General features: G+C 38.2%; 1 non-coding gene across 1 annotated transcript; it reads left to right on the forward strand.

The window, feature by feature from the left end:
• The first annotated feature begins 1153 nt into the window (after nucleotides 1–1153).
• LOC141670131 (small nucleolar RNA R71) lies at nucleotides 1154–1260 on the forward strand. The gene has a single exon (XR_012554375.1). It is a non-coding gene; the product is annotated as a small nucleolar RNA R71 (small nucleolar RNA).
• Nucleotides 1261–5705: the final 4445 nt, after the last annotated feature.

The following is a 5705-nucleotide window of genomic DNA, read 5'->3' on the forward strand; positions in this document are numbered from 1 at the left end:
ACTTAGTCGCTTGCAGTCATGGGGAGGATCCCTGGCAGCTTTGTCTCAGGTGTGTTAGAGTATCAGATAGATATAAGTTATCGGTCGTAATTATTGTAACTTCATGTAGAGGTTATAAATAATTGTTTGAGAACCTGTAAAGTACATTTGAGTGTAATAAAAGAAGATTACATTTTGTACGTCGTTTCTAAGGCTATAACTTGTTTGTGTGAGTATGAGATTGGGGCCTGTTGGATTATTGAATAAATACAAGGTTACACATGAGTGAAGGATGGCGTGACGACCCAGATTCCTGACCCCGGATTTGGGGGCATTACAAGCTTCCTTCTACACTTCTTCTTTAGCCACAACTTCTTCATCCAAAACTTGAGAGTGTTCGGGATTCGCAACCTTCCCAGACCTCAATGTAACTGCCTTTACCTGCTCCTTAGCTTCCCCTTTCCTGGCACTTCAGTGTCATTAGGGAGTGTACTAGGATGACGATTTAGTAAGGCATTGGCAATTTGTCCAATTTGATTTTCCAAGGTCTTGATAAAATCCGCTTGGTTCTTGCACATGAGCCTCAACTCCTCTAATTCAGATTTTTCATTAGACTACTGCAGATGGAGTTATTGCCTTGGTGCGTATTGCGGTTGTTGAAAACCAGGAGGGTTGTACTGCTTTGTTGGATACTGCAGATAAGGTTGTTAAACCGTATTCTGAGAATTGCTCCAACCTGAAGTTAGGATGATTGCGGTTGTTGGGATGATAGATGGCTGGCACAGGCTGCTGCGACCTCTGAAAGTTGCTTACGAACTGAGCTGATTCACTAGAAATAGTGTACTGCTCCGTCTCATGTGCACCAGCATAAAGCTCACAGATACTAGTGATCTGATTAACTCCATAACTAGCCAAAGAATCCACCTTCATTGTCAAAGCCTTAAGCTGAGCAGCTATAGCAGTAGCTGCATCTAACTCCGGAATTCCTGCTATATTGCCTTGAGTTAGTCTCTGAGAGGGAGTCTGGTACTCATTAGCAGCCATCAGTTCAATCAATTCATAAGCTTCATCATAGCTTTTAGCCCACAAGGCTCCTCCTGATGTTGCATCAAGCATGGGTCTAGAAGTAGCACCCAAAGCATTATAGAAGCAGTTAATGATCATCCAGTCAAGCATCTCATGATGAGGGCACTTCCTAAGCATCTCCTTATAGTGATCCCAAGCCTCACATAATGATTTTCCAGATTGCTGAGCAAATTGAGTAAGTATGTTTCTGATTGTCGTAGTCTTTGCCATAGGAAAGAATCTATTTTAAGAACTTTTGAGCAAGATCCTCCAATTTGGTGATAGACCTTGGTGGTAGAAAATGTAACCACCACTTAGCTTTATCCAACAGAGAGAATGGGAAAAGCCTCAACTTAATAGCATCTTTAGAAACTCCATTGAACTTGAAAGTGTCGCAGATCTTGATAAAATCTCTAATGTGCATGTTGGGGTCTTCTGTCGAAGAACCCCCAATCTGAACTGAGTTTTGTATCATCTGAATCGTGCTCGACTTGATCTTAAAGGTATTAGCCGAGATGGCTGGTCGAACAATGCTAGATTATATATCATTTATCTTGGGTTGAGAGTAATCCATCAAAGCCTTCGGATTCGCTTTTGGTTCTCCCATTGCAATAAGTGCTTCTTCTTCAACTTTCTCCTCAACAAGAACTTCCTCGAAAACTTCCTTAGCTACTACAACTTCTTCCTCAGCTTGATCCAGCGTTCTCTTACGAGACCGCGAACGCGTATGCATACACACTCGCTAGAGTACCTGAAACACGAAAAGGAAATAAATAAGTAACAATGCCCGAGTCAATGAACTTTAACGACCATTGATGATAAACACATAAACTAAAAATTAACCCCAAGTCCCCGGCAGCGGCGCCAAAAACTTGTTAGGACAAAAACACAGGGAGTGGTTTAAGTTAATTTTAATCAATGTACTTATGCAACAATGGTATGGTTATTATTCAGTGCTAAGACGAATAATAAATTGAGGTTGTTTTAACTACTCTTAACTAAGAGATTATACTAAAGAATATCAACTAAGAGAATAAAGAGAGTTGAATACTATATGACACAAACATGGGATTCTAGTTTCATTACTACTTTATTCAATAGCCTCTTTGTTCTTAATCTTAGCATGCAATGGTGATGACACTAATCAGATAACACGAAACTGATAAACGCCAACTTTCGTTGTACGATTACCATACTACCAGACATCCACAAAAGAGATAGAAGCTGAATAGATGCCAATTATATTGAGACCCTATATATCTATAGAATTTGACAACATAACGGTTTAATGCACAAGTTATCTATCATGATTACATAGGGTGTTAGTCGCTAAACATGCATTAAATTACACGCAAGTATACGAGTTCACAAGTAGTATAAGATATAAATCAGATTCGTTCCCACAGAGACTGGCTTTGGTTAACTAATTAATTTATGCACTTAAGCAACAATGTATGGTTATTATTCAATGCTAAGACGATAACAAATGGAGGTTGTTTATAACTAAGAATTAAACTAACAATTATAATTAAGAGATTAATAATGATTGAATTAATATATATGACAAATATGAGATTCTAACTTCATTAAATACTTCATTCAATAGCCTTATTGTTCTTAACCTTAGCATGTAATGGTCATGACATTAATCAGATAACACGAAACTGATAAACGCCAACTTTCGTTGCACGAATACCATACTACCAGACATCCACAAAAGAGATAGAAGCTGAATAGACACCAATTATATTGAGACCCTATATGTTTATAGAATTTGACAACATAACGGTTTAAGCACAAGTTATCTATCATGATTACACAGGGCAAGTAAGATGGTTAAAATTACCTACGAATCATGCATAACAAATACATGAACCTATGTTAGCATGACAAATTCTAAATCCTTAAATTCACTGTCGCTTCATTAAAGATTAACAAGCTATCTTATAAGTTCGCGACGCTCATAAGACGAATACGCACAACCAATACTAGGATATCATACAATCACCACACACTAAGGCATCGAAAAAAATTAACTAAAGAAATTAGGACCCCACGATAACGATTAGCCCATAATCGGACTCATCATCAACGTGGGTTCCGATGAAAGCATGATATAACAAATGTAGTCTTTATAACGAATAAACAAAACCAAGTACAAAATAAGAGTAAGGTTCACAAATAAGAAAACTAGCATCCAAGTTACAACTTAGAACAAATATTCACAAGTAAAAACAGAATATTCTTCGTGTTCGTTGAATCCGTACTAAAACAGTCTTCTTACGGCTCTCCTTGCGCTCTGGTACGTCTCTCTCTTGAAAACGTCCTTTATTCGAATATATATAGCAGCCCCATGTAATCCAGAAGTCCACCAATTGTAATTATAATAGAATCAAGATTCTTTGAATTCGCACCGGCGCGGCCGCGCGCTATCACAGTGCGGGCGCGCTGCCTTTCTGACATCCTGGCGCGACCGCGCGCTTGACCAGCGCGGGCGCGCCGTACCTCTGGAAAAACTTCAGATTTCTGATTTTCTTTGCTGCTTCGAGTCGGCTTTCCACGAGCTTTTATTCCAACACCACCTTGACACCAAATTAGCACCAAAACAATGCTAATTCACCTGATTACCTAGATAATGCATGAAATGTAAAAACACTAAAAAACATGTTAAAACACTTAATAACTTGAGTACATACACATCAATTCAAAGCTTAATAGAGCATTATAAAGTGTCATAAATGCCACTCAACATACCCCCAAACTTGAATCGATGTTTGTCCTCAAGCATAAGCAGACTCAAAGAACAAGAAACAAAAATGCATGAATGCAACTAATATGAATGCAATGAATATGAATGCAACGATCCCAATAGAATAACTAAACCAATCAACTAGCAACATCTCAACAAATGTAGTTACTCGCATAAAGATCAATCAAATCATATAAATCAAATTACAAACTAAAGACGTGCGTGTGTGTAAATGCTTACAGATATACTATCGTAACTAGATCAATAATCATGACTCACTACTCAACAAGGCAATCACAAGGTTATAAATAAAATAAAAAGCTAGACTCAAAATAACTTATAACACTTCAATTCTTATATTGGAGTTTTATATGGATTCATGCTTTTATTCAAACAAACCAACACACATATGTTAATTTGATCGTGCAATAAGTGAGGTCGGCAAAAGACTTATACAATAGTACCCATGTAGCAAGCGATAGGTTAGCGGATCCCAAACTATAAAAGCCTTAGGTCACTAGGCACAAAGTCCCCTAAGAACTTAATAATTCAAGTACTAAAGAGCTCACTCGTGATCAATTATACATAACACTTATTCTTTTTTTTCTTTTTTCTTTTTTTTTTCTTTCCAAATTTCTGAACGAGTGCGTTTCGCTCCATCTCGCTCAAACCTAGACTACTTATATAAATATGAGCCGGCTACTAGCCAATTGACACCTAGCCACAACAACTAGCAATGAAATCCAATTTTCCTCCAATTTCTAAAAATCCATGTTATTTTATTATTAAGAGAATATCCTAAATTTTAAATATAAACAAGCGATTAAACCTCGACAAACAAATAAACCATGATCATGATCTAGCACTTAAGCAACCTATAAGACTTAGTGTAATACAAGTGTCTCTATCATGCAAATTAATTCGATAAGACTTAACATCACTAAATACGACATCACTACACTAGCATCAATATCACAAATTAATCGGAAAAATCATCTAAGGGATCAGTTATAATGCACATGCATGAACTATATGAACAAACTATCATAAAAACTACCAAATAAAATAAAATAAAATAAAACTACATGGCAAAATATGCACTACATGAACTAAACTATAATGAATATGCAAACTATATGTGACTCACACAAAACATATTCCTTCAACTACTACCCCCAAACTTAAAATATTCACTATCCTCAATGAAGGTAATAGTAAGGAATTCAGGCATACCAAATCAGAATCATCACCCTCAACGGGTGGAGTGTCAGGTGTGTCCGGAGGTGGATACACGGAATTCTCACCAAAAAATGGCCACTGGATGTCCACAAAGTGGCTCGAAAAGCTGTCCCCAATGCCTGGGTGCGATCACGTGCAAACCTGCTGTGGATGTCATGCATCGCATCCATCCTCCTAGCCAGACGCCTGTACTGCGTCATGCTCTTCTTCGATTATTCCTGCAACTGAGACGGCTCTATCTCCTCACCCAACTGAGCTCTCCAACCCGCTTCACGGGCTTTCTTTGAACCACCAGCATAATACTGATCAGCTGGACGCTTGCCCGGAAGCATATCAAATGAATAACCAAGCCCCTTAGGGCCGGGCTTACCACCATAGCACTCCACCATGTGCAATATAATTGAAATATCAAAGGCAGAACTAGGGAGCTGAAGCTGCTCATGTGCGGCCCAACAAACATGAACTGCTGCACACAACCTCGTAACTATGGACGCATAGGGTATAGAACCCGTAATGCTCCCTCTCAAAAATCTCAGAATACCATGGTGAATAATTCTGCTAATGTCCACATAATCACCTTTCAGAATACCCCACAATAAGCGTGCTCGCTCCACAATAACCTTATGCATATGAGACGATGGCATGATATTAGCACAAATAAAGGAATTCCAAG

Source organism: Apium graveolens, chromosome 6 (assembly GCF_009905375.1).
Source record: "Apium graveolens cultivar Ventura chromosome 6, ASM990537v1, whole genome shotgun sequence".
NCBI lineage: Eukaryota > Viridiplantae > Streptophyta > Magnoliopsida > Apiales > Apiaceae > Apium > Apium graveolens.